We start from the raw sequence: 17,099 nt of genomic DNA, 5'->3' as shown, positions 1-17,099 counted from the left end.
CAGAAAAAAAGTATATGGTTGATTTTCTCCTGTTACCCTTGTATAAATCTAACATTTGGGGCTAAATAAACATTTTTGTGTAAAAAATTAAAATGTTAATTTTTTTTCTTCCACATTGCTTTAATTCCTGTGAAGCACCTAAAGGGTTAATAAACTTCATGATTGTGATTTTGAGCACTTTGAGAGGTGCAGTTAAAAAATAATGTCACTTTCAGTTATTTTCCATCATATAAGCCCCTCAAAGTTATTGCTGAGAAAATGTTAACCCTTCTAACTTCCTAACAAAAAAAATATGTAGACATAAAATATACATATGGGAAATGTTATTTATAAATTATTTTGTACAGCATGGCTGACTGGCTTATCCCCTTCCTGACATTTGCAGTATATATACGTCATTGTTGGAAGTACATCCCGACCAATGAAGAAACCCCCCCTCCAGAAAACCATTGCTGGTTTTTGTTCATTCTGCATCTCAAAAATCAGAATAGAATGCGAACAAAAAATGTTTCATGTGCCTGAAAATTGTAGCAATAATAACGTCAACTCGTCCCACAAAAAACAAGGCGACTCTGTTGGCCAAAACATGGAAAAATTATAGCTATCAAAATATGGCAATGCAAAAGCTGTTTTTTGCAAAAAAAATAGTGCTTTTTAGTGTGTAACAGAAGTCAAATATAAAAATACGATGAAAATTTGGTATTACTGTAATTGAACTGACCCAAAGAATAAAGTCATCTAATCACTTATACTGCACAAGAAATGGCATAAAAAAAAAACCAATTCTTAACCTGATGATTTGTTAATTCTGCTTCCCAAAGATTAAAGTTAGGCTCGGCTCACAGTTATCCTGTGTACTATGCTGAGTGCTTACACCGTGGTTTCTACATAAATCTCTAAAATATGTGATTCAGACGGAACACACAGCTGAAGATTCCCTATAATTAGGCAGAAGGAGGCACTGTGGACAACGTCTGGCTACCTATGATCTGGTGGAGTCCGTCTTTATAAGGATGCATAAAAGCACGGTCCATCACAGTTTTGTGCACTTTTTGCAGAGTAAAGCCCCCTTTACATTTAGCGATGCACCAGCCATCCCGACCACGATATGACCAGGTCAGGATCGCTGGTGCATCGCTAAATGGTCGCTGGTGAGCTGCCAAACAGGCAGATCTCACCAGCGACGTAGCGACGCAGCAGCGGTCGTTACTTACCTTTCAGACGCAGTGATGATGACGTCCTCTGCCCGCGTCCACACATCGCTCTTCGGCGCCAGCAGGAAGCCCAGCAGGAAGCAGCCGACGAGAAATGGACCTGGACGATTCCGAGCGATAAGCGATAGCCAGCGGGTGAGCCGGTCAGGGGTAAGGATCACATGTAGTGATATCGCTAGCAATATCGCTGCTGCGTCACAAAATCGGTGACGCTTTAGCGATATTGCTAGCGTTATCGCTATGTGTAAAGCTCCCTTAACTCTGCTGCCTCATTATAGTTAGTGGCACCATGGGGGGATTTATCTGAATCACGTCACTGGGAGATTAGATGAAAACCCCAAAGTAAGTGCTGAGTGTAGAGTGGCAGCTAAATGTGATCTCAAATGTGTAAAATGTTCCCAAAAAAAGCTTCTTAAGTTCCCTGAGAGGTCCAGTTTTCAAAATAATGTCACTTTTGGGGGGTTTCCATTGTTTAAGCACATAAGGGGTCCATGGTGTCCACTAATTATTCCAACAAATTTTGCATTCAAAAAGTCAAATGGTGCTCCTTCCCTTCCAAGTCCTGCTGTGTGCCCAAACAGTAGTTTTCCTTCATATATGTGATATCGGCATACTCAGGAGAAATTTCAAAACAAATTGTATGGTGCAATTTCTCCTGTTATTCTTATTGAAATACTAAATTTGGGACTAAAAACATTTTGTGGTAAAAATGTGATTTTTTTATCTTTACGGCTCAATGTGATAAACGTCTGTTAAGCACTTATAGATAAGTTCCCTGAGAAGTCTAGTTTCCAAAATGGTGTCACTTGTGAGGGGTTTCACTGTTTAGGCACATCAGGGCTCTCCAAACGTGACACGGTGTCTACTAATTATTCCAGCAAACTTTGCATTCAAAAAGTCAAATGGAGCTCCTTCTCTTCCAAGTCTTGCTATGCACCCAAATATTAGTTTTCCTTCACATATTTGGTATTGGGGGTTCATGGTGCTCATCACACATGCAGATAAGTTCCCTGAGGGGTCTACTTTCTAAAATAGTGTCATTTGTGAGGGGTGTCCACTGTTTAGGCACATCAGAAACTCTCCAAATGCAACATGGCATCTGCTAATTATTCCACCAAACTTTGCATTCAAAAAGTCAAATGGTGCTCTTTCCTTCCAAGCTGTGTGAGCTGAAACAGTGGTTTTCCCCCACCGTCTGGGGGAGTCTGATGATGACCGTCTGGTGCGAGTCTGAGCTGCAAGTAAGACAGCACCCCAAGAAAACCTGAGACCCTTTACCCATATACAGGGATCTGGACTTACAGCGGAGTCCAAGGGGTAGCTGCTTATGACAGCAGCGGACCGGAGCAGGACGGTAGCCAGGAAGGGATTAATAAATGGGACCGAAAGCATAGTCAGGAGTCCAAGTCAAAAAAGGGTGGGCAGCAGAGGTACAAAATCGGCAGGCTGAAGCAGAGTCAAAATCCAGGCTAAGGTCAGAATCAAAAAACCAGGAGAGCAGCAGAGGTACAAAATCGGCAGGCTGTAGAAAGGTCAGAAATCCAGGCTAACGTCAGAGCCAAAAACTGGGAGAGCAGCAGAGGTACAAAATTGGCAGGCTGTAGAAGGGTCAGAAATCCAGGCTGAGGTCAGAGTCAAAATAGCAATTTAAACACTAGCCCACAGGGGAAACCAAGACTATATCTGGCGGCCTGCAGGACAGGCTCCACAGTATTTGAAGGATACGGCTATCCCTCACAGGCTCACAGCCGGATGACCTAATCTGGACTGCCCCCAGAACCAGGCCAGATGGCGATGAACCAACCCCTTCACCTTTGACAGAAGAGAGAAGCCTGCGCCCACCAGACACCTGCGCAGGGGCCCCTTCTCTGTCAACACCATCACCCACAGGAGAAGCACGGCGATTCCCAACGACAGAGGCTGGTGTCAAAGGAGCAGGACCACATGAGGACATAGCCCTCCTATCGCCGGCACCACCAGTCAAAGGAGTCCGGCGCCTCCCAGTGGCCGAGGCAGGAACACCAGCCCCTGAGTTTGACGGCGGCGTGACAGTCCGGTGCCTCCCAGTGGCCAAGGCAGGAACACCAGCCCAGAGTCCGATGGCGACGTGACACACATATGGTGTATTGCCATGCTCAAGAGAAATTGCACAAGAAATGCTGGGGTCCATTTTAAATTGTTACCCTTGTAAAATAAAAAATCTGGGGTCTAAATTAACATTTTTGTGAAAAAAGTGAAATGTTCATTTTTTTTCTTCCACATTCTAAAAATTCCTGTGAAGCACCTAAAGGGTGGTTAAGACACCTTGAGCTTGAGGAATGAAGTTTTTAGAATGGCTTCACGTTTGGAGATTTTCTGTCATATAGACCCCCCAAAGTCACATCAAATGTAATGTGGTCCCTAAAAAATGGTTTTGTAAATTTTGTTGAAAAAATGAGAAATCACTGGTCATCTTTTAACGCTTATAACTTCCTAACAAAAGAAAATTATGTTTCAAAAATTGTGCTGATGTAAAGTAGACACGTGTAGACATTATTTAATAATAATAATAATAATAATAATAATAATTTTTATTTATATAACTCCAACATATTCCGCAGCACTTTACAATTAAGCGGGGATATGTACAGACAATAAATTCAATACAAGTTAAGACAATTCAAACAGTGACATTAGGAGTGAGGTCCCTGCTCGCAAGCTTACAATCTACAAGGAAATGGGGGGACACAGTAGGTGAGAAATGCTTGTTAATTCAGGTCTGGCAATTATAATAGGGATTTTCATATAAAGCTGCATGATCCGGTCATCAGCCAGTGTGTTTAAGTGCAATAGACAAGTATCAAGTGCAGTTATCATGTGCATGAAGGGTGTGGAGACAGATGAATAGTAGGGTGCAGATTCAGAATAATATTTGGAAGGAGGGAACAGGGCAAAGTTAGCTTGCTGAGTAGTTGATGTGGTAGGCTTGTTTGAAGAGATGGGTTTTCAAAGCGCGCTTGAATAGGTCAGGGCTAGTTATCAGTCTGATCGTCTGGGGAAGTGCATTCCAGAGAGCTGGAGCAGCACGAGAGAAGTCTTGGAGAAGGAGGTGCGAGGTTCGGATTACGGGGGATGTTAGTCTTAGGTCATTTGTAGAACGGAGGGCACGTGTGGGGCGATAGACAGAGATGAGAGAGGAGATATAAGGCGGTGCAGAACAGTGGAGAGCTTTGTGGGTGAGAGAGATGAGTTTATACTGGACCCTGTAGCGAATAGGTAGCCAGTGTAATGACTGGCACAAGACTGAGGCATCAGTGAAGCGGCTGGACAGAAATATGACCCTGGCTGCCGCATTCAAGATGGATTGGAGAGGAGAAAGTTTGGTAAGAGGGAGACCGATCAGAAGAGAGTTGCAGTAGTCCAGACGAGAATGAATAAGAGCGACAGTAAGAGTCTTAGCAGTTTCAAAGGTGAGAAAAGGTCGGATTCTGGAGATGTTTTTAAGATGCAGGTGACAAGAGCGACTGAGTGATCGGATGTACGGAGTAAAGGAAAGTTCAGTGTCGAATATGACCCCAAGACAGCGGGCATGCTGCTTGGGAGTTATGGTTGAACCCTCCAGGGTTATTTCGATGTTAGGTAGAGTGAGGTTAGTAGAGGGGAGAAACACAAGAAGTTCAGTTTTAGAGAGATTTAGTTTCAGATAGAGGGAGGACATGATGCTAGAGACAGCAGACAGACAATCCTTGGTATTTTGAATTAGGGTAGGGGTGATGTCAGGGGAAGAAGTGTATAATTGGGTGTCATCAGCATAGAGATGATACTGGAACCCAAATCTGCTGATTGTTTGTCCAATAGGGGCAGTGTATAAAGAGAAGAGGAGGGGGCCTAGGACTGAGCCCTGCGGGACCCCGATAGTAAGGGGATGAGAAGAGGAAGAGGAGCCGGAAAAAGATACAGTGAAGGAGCGGTCAGAGAGGTAGGAGGAGAACCAGGAGAGGGCTGTGTCCTTGAGGCCTATAGAGCGGAGCATAGTGAGGAGGAGCTGGTGATCCACAGTGTCAAATGCGGCAGAGAGATCCAGGAGAATCAGCAGGGAGCAATGACCTTTCGATTTAGCTGTTATTAAATCATTAGAGACTTTAGTGAGGGCAGTTTCAGTAGAGTGTAAAGAGCGGAAACCAGATTGTAAGGGGTCGAGAAGAGAGTTATCCGAGAGATAGCGGATTAGACGGGAGTGGACCAGGCGTTCCAGGAGTTTAGAGATGAAGGGAAGGTTAGAGACAGGTCTGTAGTTAGCAGTGCAGTTCTGGTCCAGGGATGGCTTTTTAAGTAAAGGGGTTATGATGGCATGTTTAAATGAGGAGGGAAATATACCTGAAGAAAGAGAGAGGTTAAATATTTGTCAGGTGAGTGGTGACCACTGGTGAGAGAGACTGCAGGAGCTGTGAAGGAATAGGGTCACTGTTGCAGGTTGTAGGCCGAGCAGAAGCGAGGAGCTTGGAAACTTCTTCTTCTGAAACAGGCTCAAAGATGTCTAGTGAGCTTGAGGTGCGGCAGGGAAGGGGATCCAGGCACTGAGGAGATAGGGCTGAGATATCCTGATGGATGTGGTTGATTTTTTTCTAGGAAATAAGTGGCCAGATCCTCACCGCTGAGGTTGGTGATGGGGGCCTGTACTTTAGGTTTCAGGAGGGAGTTTAAGGTTTCAAAAAGTCGTCTTGGGTTGTTGGATAGTGAGGTGATGAGGGTGGTGAAGTAGGATTGTTTGGCCAGATGAAGGGCAGAGTTATAGGTTTTGAGCATGAACTTATAGTGGATGAAGTCTTCTGCTAAGAGAGATTTTCTCCACTGCCGCTCTGCACACCTCGAGCAGCGCTGAAGAAAGCGTGTTTGCGTTGTGTGCCAGGGCTGCCGTTGTCTGTGTCGGGTCTTTCTGCGTATAGAAGGTGCTGCTTCATCTAGGGCATTCTTCAGTGTATTATTGAAGTGTGACAATGCTATGTCTGGACAGGAGAGGGTGGAGATGGGGGCTAAAGATGTGTGGAGATTGTCCCTAAGCTGTTGGGTATTAATGGTACGTGTATTCTGATAAGTGTGGTAAGTGGGGGTGTCCCGGGTGAGGAGACAATTCTTGACAGAGAAGGAAAGAAGGTTGTGGTCCGAGAGCGGGAGAGGTGAATTAGTAAAGTCGTGCAGCGAGCCGGGACTGGAGAAAACCAGGTCCAGAGTATTCCCGTCCTCATGTGTAGGAGAATTAGTAAACTGTGAGAGGCCGAATGAAGAAGTTAGAGAAAGAAGATGAGAGGCAGACTGGGAGAGCGGATCATTGATGGGGATGTTAAAGTCTCCCATGATGAGGGTGGGGATGTCACAGGATAGAAAGTGAGTAAGCCAGGTGGTGAAGTGGTCTAGAAACTGGCGGGAGGAGCCTGGAGGGCGATAAACGACCGCCACTCGTAATGAGAAGTGCTTAAAGAGTCTGACGGCGTGGACTTCAAAGGAAGGAAATGTAAGTGAGGGGGGAACCGGGGGGATGACCTGGAAAGCACATTGTGATGAAAGGAGCAAACCAACACCTCCACCCTGTCTGTTCTCAGGTCTGGGGGTATGTGAAAATTTCAGCCCACCAAACGAGAGAGCGGCAGCAGCGGTGGTGTCTGAATGCTGGATCCAGGTTTTTGTAATAGCCAGAAGGTTAAGGGAATTAGAGAGAAAAAGATCGTGAATGTAAGTCAGTTTGTTACACACAGACCGTGCATTCCAGAGAGCACATTGGAAAGTGAGAGGAGAAGGCATGCACTGAATGTTAATAAGATTAGCAGGGTTTCTATATGCAGCTGGAGGAGAGTAACGTATGCTGGTGGAGGGAGGCCCAGGGTTGGGGGAGATGTCACCTGCAACTAGTAAAAGGAGAAAAAACAGAAAAAGCAGGTGGTGGGATGATTTGTATGAACGTTTTGAGTGCTGCATGGTGGTTTTGGATGGTTTGGTGTGGGTAAGAAATATCAATAGAGCCTCAGAGTTATACATGGGAGAGGGGAAAAGGGAGGGGTGGATATGCAGAGAGTGCACAGAATGTGTAAAAGGGCAGGCGAGTTGTTAGAAAGCAGAGGTGAAGACAAAAAAGCAGCAGGTTGATATGATCAATGCAAATGTAGTACGACTGACCAAGAAGCATGCGTGCATGAAAAGCTTATGCACCTTACCTGTCTCCTGCATTGTCTAACTGCAAAACACTTGATCCTGTTGCACTTAATATCTGTTGCACGCGTGCTATCCCAGCCAGAGCTAAATATATATGAAATGAAATATCTGCTAGCTTCAGCCATCAAAAGGCCACAATCAGTAATTAACCAATTAGCACAAGGCCAGAGCAGGCATTACTATGCAGGGTAAATAACTAACGCTGTACAAGGCCATCAAACAGAGAAAGGGGAAAAAAAAAAAAACCTTTCTACACTTCAAAGCAGAAACCAAATAAATAAAAAAAAGAAAGACCCACCACAGGAGTGATGGAATGAAATACCATGAAAATATCTGGCAATATATGATGCAGTTCACACTTGTCAGACAGCACACATGGATGATGGAATGAAATACCACAGGAGTGATGGAATGAAATACCATGAAAATATCTGGCAATATATGATGCAGTTCACACTTGTCAGACAGCATACATGGATGATGGAATGAAATACCATGAAAATATCTGGCAATATATGATGCAGTTCACACTTGTCAGACAGCATACATGGATGATGGAATGAAATACCATGAAAATATCTGGCAATATATGATGCAGTTCACACTTGTCAGACAGCATACATGGATGATGGAATGAAATACCACAGGAGTGATGGAATGAAATACCATGAAAATATCTGGCAATATATGATGCAGTTCACACTTGTCAGACAGCATACATGGATGATGGAATGAAATACCATGAAAATATCTGGCAATATATGATGCAGTTCACACTTGTCAGACAGCACACATGGATGATGGAATGAAATACCTGTGTGAAGAAGAGAAGAGAGGAACATCAGCTTCAATGCATTGTCTAACTGCAAAACACTTGATCCTGTTGCACTTAATATCTGTTGCACGCGTGCTATCCCAGCCAGAGCTAAATATATAATAACTATTTTGTGTGACATAACTCTCTGATATAAGAGCATAAAAATTTCCATTTTTGTCACAAATTAACACAAGTCATGCCGAATAAATTTTACCACTTTCATGAAGTACAAACATTCTCAGAATCAGTGGGATCATTGAAGCATCCAACATCTTTCAGCTTAACAGAATGTACAATGAGTCTCGACATTTGCCAATATTATATAAATAGCCTCAGCACGCCTAGTACACCTTCATGGATTTCTGTGTTACAGGCTTTAGAAGATTAAAATACGCCCAAACATCATCTTTGCAATTCTCGCTATACACAACCTGATCTGTCAATCCGTGAGGTCCAGAATTTTTCAAACTCAGTAATAACATTTTTTCTTTAAATAAATACTTCTTTCCAAGATTAGCAGCCAGTTAATCTTGTTTATGAATTCTGGAATTGTGGGGCTCTACTTGGTTATCCAATATTGAGCTATTGATTTACTTTGCATATACAAAATTTGAGAAACAACATTTTTATCATATTCATCAATAGCTACAGTAAGTCTTCAGTGTATTCCAATATGCATACCAATAGGGTGGTGTCTATCTGTAGGAAGTAGTATAATGCAGCGGTGTTCACACAACGTGGTCAAGACAGAGGCAGTGACACAGGTTAGTCCAACTTAAAAGTCTTTATTTTCAAAACTCACAAAGTAAAGCCAAACTCTATCCTCTGGATCGCAGCTGGGTCATCCAATACAGTCCGTACCAAATCCATTGCCGTGAGTGACTGCACCGCAGTATCACTCATGGGTGCTCCTGTTGTGTTGCTTCCTCTGGCCTGTGTTCAATCTTCACACAGACCTGTACTGCAGAGAGCTCCCTGCTCTGACAGATGCAAAGCTAAACTGAAAGTTTAAATGGGAATCGTGGACATCAACCACTCCCAAAATCCGGAATGAAGGGAGAGACCCATCCCACTACCAATATTATAGGTCTCTCCAAAAATAAAAGCCCATTTCAGGTTTTCCTAAATCTTAGAAGTTTATATACACTATATAAAAAGACACATATGCATGTTTTTCTCAATATCTGACATGAAATCAGAATAAACTTTTCCCATTTTAGGTCAATTAGGATTACCATAATTTTTAATATTTGCTAAATGTCAGAATAATGAGAGAGAAAGGTTTATTTTGCTTCATGTCAGATACTGGGAAAAACATGCATATGTGTCTTTTTATATAGTTTATGTAAACTTATAGTTTTAGCTGTACACTGTATATACACCCGCCATCCTAGTTTATATGCACCCTCCCTCCTGGTATGTATGTCCCTCATCCTGATCCTATCCTAGTATATATATCCCCCATCTTGGTCATATGTATGTCCCCTGTTCTGCCGCTGTTCTTTAATGTATAAAAAAAATAAACCACTATACTCATCAGTGGTGTACATACAAGTCACGGGGATCCATAGTAGAAGTATAGCGCACCCCCCATAGTCCTCCATATAGTATAATGCATCCCATAGCCCTCCATATAATATACTGCAAAGACCATAGTCATTTATGCAGTATAATGGACAGCCCATAGTCATCCATATTACTGTAATACACAGCTCATATTCTTACTATAATATAATGCACAGTCAAGAGTCCTACATATAGTATAATGTACAGCCCATAGTCATCCATAAAATATAATACACTCCATAATCATTCATAAAGCATAATGTACCACCAAAGTCATCCATAAAGTATAATGCACCCCATAGTCATCCATAAAATACAATATAATGCACAGCCCATAGTCATCCATAAAGTATAATCTACTCCATAGTCATCCATAAAGTATAATGCCTAGCTCATAGTCATACATATAGTATCATGCACAGCCCATAGCCATCCATAAAGTATAATGTACCTCATTGTCATTCATAAAGTATAATGCACAGTTATTATTTGGCTAAAGTTGTGGGAGGGTAGGGCTGGCTCCAAGTTTTCATGTGCCCTGGGCCAAAGAGTGTCAGTGCGCCCCTTTAACACATACCACAACTCATGATGCTCCGATACGGCACAGAAATATAGGTATAGTACAATGACAAATACTTCACTGTTTACATGACATGACTGATCTATTTTAAATTGTACAATAGCTCAAAAAAAGAACAGTATATTACTCCATACAGTATTATGGCCACCACATTGTGCGCCATACAGAATAATGAGCCCCATATATTTCTCCATACAGAATAATTGGCCACATATAATGTTCCATACAGTATATGATGAGCTCCACATAATGCTACAGTATATGATGGTCCCCATGGATGATGCTCCAGTTTGTTATGGGCCCAAATAATGCTCACATATAATGGGCTCCATTTCTAATGCTCCAGTGTATAATGGACCCCGTAAATGCTGCTCCAGTGTCTGATGTTCCCAATCTGGAATGCTCCAGTATATGATGAGCCTCATGGATGATGCTCCAGTGTCTTATGGGCCCTAATAATGCTCAATATATAATGGGCTCCATTTGTAATGCTCCAGTGTATAAAGGGCCCCATAAATGCTGCTCCAGTGTCTTATGTCCCCCATTTGGAATGCTCCAGTATATGATGGGCCTCATGGATGATGCACCAGTGTCAGATGTCCCCCAATTTGAATGCTCCAGTATATGATGGGCCCCATTTTTAATTAACCCAGGCATGGTATGTGAAAAGAGCTCCATGGAGTAATCTGAAGTGTATGCTGCTGCATCCTTCATTTTTGGTGTGGGTGAAGTGCACAATGAAAGTGGTTGCTCCTGACCAGAAGCCCGCACTTACGACTCAGTGCTTGCTTTTTTTTTTTTTAAACTTCAGAAGAGGAGGCTGTTGTGAGCTCATTTTCTCGTTCACCTTTGATGTCCGATGAACTCCCTCTGCTGGTGAAAGGAGGTGGTGAAACTGATTTGGATTGGACAAACCTGTCACCTGAACAGGTGGATTGCGATTGGACATCCGGAATCTCTGAGTGGATATAAGGCAGCCGACGCACTGTAGGGTTGCTGGTGATTTCTCTGCTCTGAGCTCTGGCCTCCAGTTCAGTTCCTGTCTTCTAAAGCTAAGTTTTGCTCTGTTATTGTTCCATGATATTTTGTCTGATTTGCTTAGTTTTGTGTTCTGCCAGCCCCGGCTGTGGCTCTGCTGAATTTCCATTTTTGCCCCTGATCGGTTAAATCTCTTTTGCTCTGTCTTCAGAATATATCGGAGTGCTGATATAGGGATTTTGAAGTCTAGTGACTTCAGGGCCGTGTTTCCTATCAGATGTGTTGGGACATTTTTGGTAGGGTTTTTGCGGATTGCAGCCAGCATCTTTTCTGTCCTTTCCTATCTAGTTAGTTCAGCCCCATCGTTTGCTCTGCCTGACTTTCTGTCTGTGTTTGTGTTTTCATCTGTTTTCACCGACAATACTTGTTGGGGGCTGTCTATTGCTTTGGGGTCTGCTCTGGGGCAATTTAGATTTCACCTTTCTTTCTTTAGGCTTATTTAGTTCTCCGGCTGTGAAGAGGCGTCTAGGACCACCGTAGGAACACTCCACGGCTACTGTTAGTTGTTGTGAATAGGATCATGGGTCTGCAATCCGCTAGCTACCAACCTCTCCGGTTTTCTGGACTTAGCTTGCATTTTTGTTTTTTCCTCCTCCGGTGACTTATTCATAACAGGAGGCGATAGAGCTGGAGGCTGTTTCAGCAATGTAAGACAAAAACAGTTCCTGATGCTCTGGCTTTCAAAGCAGTCTGCCAACTCCCAGAAGACGGCGCCTTACAGGTCTTCCAGAGCTACACCATGATGCAGGCTCAACACCTCCTGCCTTTTGCTGCTATTGTGTTTTTGGCACTGCCAGCAGATGCATCACCACCAACATCAGTACCAGTTGGCCCCCCACACCCATGTCAGCGTCATCTTCCACCATACTTCCTAATGTTTTAGAAAATTGACCCAAAATACCAGCAGATATATGGTACAGTATCAGAAGCGTACAGCTCTATACAGTCTAGGGATAACAGTAAATCTCCGCATATATTTCATGAGTCATACACAGACGCTCACAGGCTCAGTATGGATTACCCAATAAAATGAAAAGGTGAAAAACGGTACAGTATCACCAGATACAAGGTATATATAGTATAGTGTAAACATTCTGAATCTCCGTATACATTTCAGGAGGCAGACACAAACGCTCTCAGGCCCAGTATGGATTACCCAAAAATAGGAAAAGCTGTAAATGGGTAATGTAACACAAGCGTAAAGCTGTATACAGTGTTGGACAAATTTGAAATCTCGGTATATATTTCCGGAGTCACCCTCAGACGCTCACTCAGTCTGGGTTTGACCATAATTAAAAATGTTGTAAAAAAGGTACTGGATAACAAGATAGCAAGTATATATATTATAGGGTACAATTGAAATCTCTGTATACATATTCCCGTAGTCAGTCTCAGACGCTTACTCAGTATGGATTTGACCGTAATACTAAATGTCGAACAAAGGTACTGAATAACAAGATACACGATGTATCGAGTATAGGGTAAAAATTGTTGTCTCCGATTCACCATATATATAGAAGGCATAAACCACACACACTCACTCACTATGGATGATACCATAATACAAAATTTTGAACAAAGGTACTGTATCAGCACATACCATGTGTATCCAGTCTAGGGGTAATTGTAAATTTCCGTCTATACTTCCGGAGTCAGACACAGCCACTCACAGGCTCAGTATGTATTACACCAGAATTTAACAAGTAGAAAAAGGGAAAGGTAGTCGAAGCGTACAACAGTATGCAGTGTTGTGTACTTTTAAATCTTCGTATATATTTCAATCTCAGTAAGCCAGTCCAGACTCTCTGCTCGTGGAAACTGCATGGATACAAGTACAGACGGAAAGTCGAGTGTTAGCAGAAATTTGGGAATTACTCATCGCGGGAAAACCTCCCGGTAGATGGTGCAGAGGCGATGCAGACCCTCAATTACTGTGTCTGTGGAGACAGTAAAAACGCTTCTTTGTGAAGAAAGGATTGCTTTATCGCAGATGCGTGGATCACATCACCGTTACTCGTCTCCATCAAATTGTGATCACAGGGAGAGATGCACACATGGTCCTCACTGCCTATCATGATGTGTCTGGTCATTTTGGAGTGCAAAAGACAGAAGCCACAGACCGTAGGTGATTCTATTGGATTGGCATGAGAGGAGACATTGAAAAATGGTGGTTGGAATGTCACACGTCTGTGACTTTCACAACTGTGAAAGGTGATCATAAAGCACCACTGCATCTGCTTGTAAGTTGACGACCATTACAAATGGTAGCCATTGATCATCTGAAGGTAGAGGCCAGCAGGACAGGGCATAGCTACATCTTAACCATCATCGATCAATACACCAAATTTCTAGTGGCCGTCCCTGTGAAGGATTTAACTGCCCAGACTACACAGTGGTGGAGCAGGGAGAGGAAAGTATTGCAACTTGCAAGTGCTGTGGCCATGACCAAGCAGGGGGGGCACACTCGTGGTCGACGGTACTGGTACAGGGCCCTTCATAGTATGGTGGTGTGTCTGCCGGTGAGTGGGCCCCCCACCGTCAGAGACACTGTATTGACACTGCATTTTTTTTTTTTCGTATATGTACCTACCTACTGTCAATGTAATGCCTTTATGCATTTGTATCTGTACTTGTTCCTGCCTTGCTGCTGTAATGCTCTGAATTTCCCCATGGTGGGACGATTAAAGGATTATCTTGTACTATGAGGGGCCCTGTGCCAGTGACGTCGGCCATCTGCGGGCTCATTCACCTGTTCAGAGCAACGGCACTTGCACGGGTGTGCCAGGTGTTGACCCCAGCCGGAATTGGGCAAGTCCGAGGAAGAGGAGGACAAAAGTGAGGCAGTTTTCTGGCAACCTATGTGTCATCAGGGGAAGGTGGGACAAAATCCTTTGAAACCCATGCATGGTTCATTTTAATGAAGGTTAGATCATCAACATTTTGGGTAGACAGACGGGTCCTTTTTTCTGTCAGGATTGATCCAGCTGCACTGAAGACTCTTTCAGATAACACACTAGCAGCAGGGCAAGCGAGCTCCTGTAAGGTATATTGTGCCAATTCAGGCCAGGCGTCCAGTTTAGAGGCCCAATAGTCAAAGGGGAATGACCTGTGAGGGAGAACATCGATATGGGAGGAGAAGTAGTTTGTAACCATAGTTGACAACTGCTGTCTCCTGTCACTTTTAATCGATAATAGCAACAAAAATCCCATAAATGTATGGCAATATGGAGACAGGGAACAATCCCGCTCCAACACCATATGCATAAGCTCAGAGACTAGTATGTATGTCAGGAGAAGCAAAAGAGCACGCAGTCATTTTAATATAAAAATATCAAAATAATTTTATTAGATACCATTAGTACAAAAAACACATACAAAAGAAGTGCTCATGAATACGTGTGGACAACAAATCCCATGAAAAACACCCCTCAGCCTCCCCTAGATCGAATCACCGGCAAGTGGCACAAATGAAGATATAACACATGTCCTGTCTCATATAAAGTGCCATATTGGCATCTGCGGGCTAAATCCCTATAGACCAATAGCCAAATAGAATACAATCACTGCCTGCTATAAAGGCCAGTACAAGTGTACCATAAGGAAGATGCATATATCAAGGATATCCTCCTTGATAAAGCGGCGGGGGACGTCGCGAAACGCTCGTCGGGGGTTCCAACGCTGGGCTCTCCTCTCCTTCCCCTTCCTGGTAAGTTGCCGGTCTTGATCTTTTTGCGGTCTTTGGGGCATCTTCCTTAAGGTACACTTGTACTGGCCTTTATAGCAGGCAGTGATTGTATTCTATTTGGCTATTGGTCTATAGGGATTTAGCCCGAAGATGCTAGTATGGCACTTTATATGAGACAGGACATTTGTTATATCTTCATTTGTGCCACTTGCCGGTGATTCGATCTAGGGGAGGCTGACGGGTGTTTTTCATGGGATTTGTTGTCCACACGTATTCATGAGCACTTCTTTTGTATGTGTTTTTTGTACTAATGGTATCTAATAAAATTATTTTGATATTTTTATATTAAAATGACTGCGTGCTCTTTTGCTTCTCCTGGCATAAATAATTTTAATCGATGCAGTATTAGCAGTCGTGTGAGCGGTACTTGAGAAATCATTCCACAATATGGTCATTAAACCCCTGTCTCCAACGCCACTTCGGCTGTGTGCACCACGAACACCTTTTCCATTGTGCCCACTACGGCTCATGGGAGAACCAGCACCGCTGCTGTGTGCTGGGAAAGCCTCAAACAAACGGTTTACCAGAGTTGCTTGTTTGTTAGCCAATATTATCTCTAGGTTCTTCTGTGGCATGATGTTGTGTAATTAGCCTTTGTAGCGTGGATCGAGTATGCTGGCCAGCCAGTAGTCGTCATCCCTCATCATTTTGGCAATGCGGGGGTCCCTTTTTAGGTTCCGCAAGGCATAATCGCACATGTGGGCCAATGTTCCAGGTGTCAATGATGCACTGCCAGTGGTGGGTGGAGGAGCACTTTCTGGCAAATCCACATCCCTACAGTCACGCACAAACACTGTACATGACCTTGGAACGCCAACATTTTCTCTTGCCCCCTGAGAAGCATCCTCCTGCCCAAAATAATCATCACCCTAATCCTCCTCCTCCTCTTCCTCCTCGTCCTCCACCTTGTCCAATACAGTTCCCTGACCAGACAATGGCTGACTGTCATCAAGGCTTCCTTCCTCCTCCTCCGCTGCAGACACCTGATCCTTAATGTGCATCAAACTTTGCATGAACAGATGCATAAGTGGGATGCTCATGCTTATGATGGCGTCGTCTGCGCTTTCCAGCCGTGTGCATTCCTCAAAACACTGAAGAACTTTACTGAGGTCTTTCAGCTTTGACCACTGCACACCCGACAATTCCATGTCTTCCCTCAAACTGCCTGCCCGTGTATTCTCCCACAAATGCATTACAGCCTGCCTCTGTTCGCACAGCATCTCAACCATGTGCAGGGTGGAGTTCCACCTTGTTGCAACATCTATGATTAGGCGGTGCATGGGGAGGTGGAGCAATCGCTGCAGCTTCTGCATACGAGTGGAGTGGACGTTTGAGCGACGGATGTGCGAGCACAGTCTTCACACCTTATGGAGCAGGGATGTTAACTCTGGATAATTATTAAGGAAGCACTGCACCACCAGGTTCAAAGTGTGAGCCAGGCAAGGTATGTGTGTGAGTTTTGCACGGGCTATGGCTGCCACAAAATTACGGCCGTTATCACTGACTACCTTGCCTGCCTCAAGATGTACACTGCCCAGCCATGACTCAGTTTGTCGCTGCAAGTAGTTGGCCAGTACCTCCGCGATGTGTCTGTTGTCGCCCAAAGACATCATCTTTAAAACACCTTGCTGACGCTTACCACTAGCTGTTCAATAGTGGGACACCTCGTGTGCAACACTGCCAGCTGCGGATGGAGTGCTCGTGCGACTGCGCTCCGTGGATGAGCTTTCGCTGATAGAGGAGGAGGAGGATCGAAACTCTACAGCCAACTGTTTCCTATACCGTGGGCTAGGCAGCACTGTTTCAACGCCGCTGTCCCCAGAGGAGCCTGCATCCACCACATTAACCCAGTGCGCAGTGATGGACACGTAACGGCCCTGGCCATGCCTACTGGTCCATGCATCTGTTGTGAGGTGCACCTTTCCACTCACTGACTGTTTTAGTGCATGGACA

This window comes from Dendrobates tinctorius, unplaced genomic scaffold, assembly GCF_039654945.1.
Source record: "Dendrobates tinctorius isolate UK_male_01 unplaced genomic scaffold, ASM3965494v1 ptg000102l, whole genome shotgun sequence".
Taxonomy (NCBI): Eukaryota; Metazoa; Chordata; class Amphibia; order Anura; family Dendrobatidae; genus Dendrobates; species Dendrobates tinctorius.
The sequence above is the reverse complement of the archived record's forward strand: the minus strand, read 5'-3'. Positions refer to the sequence as shown.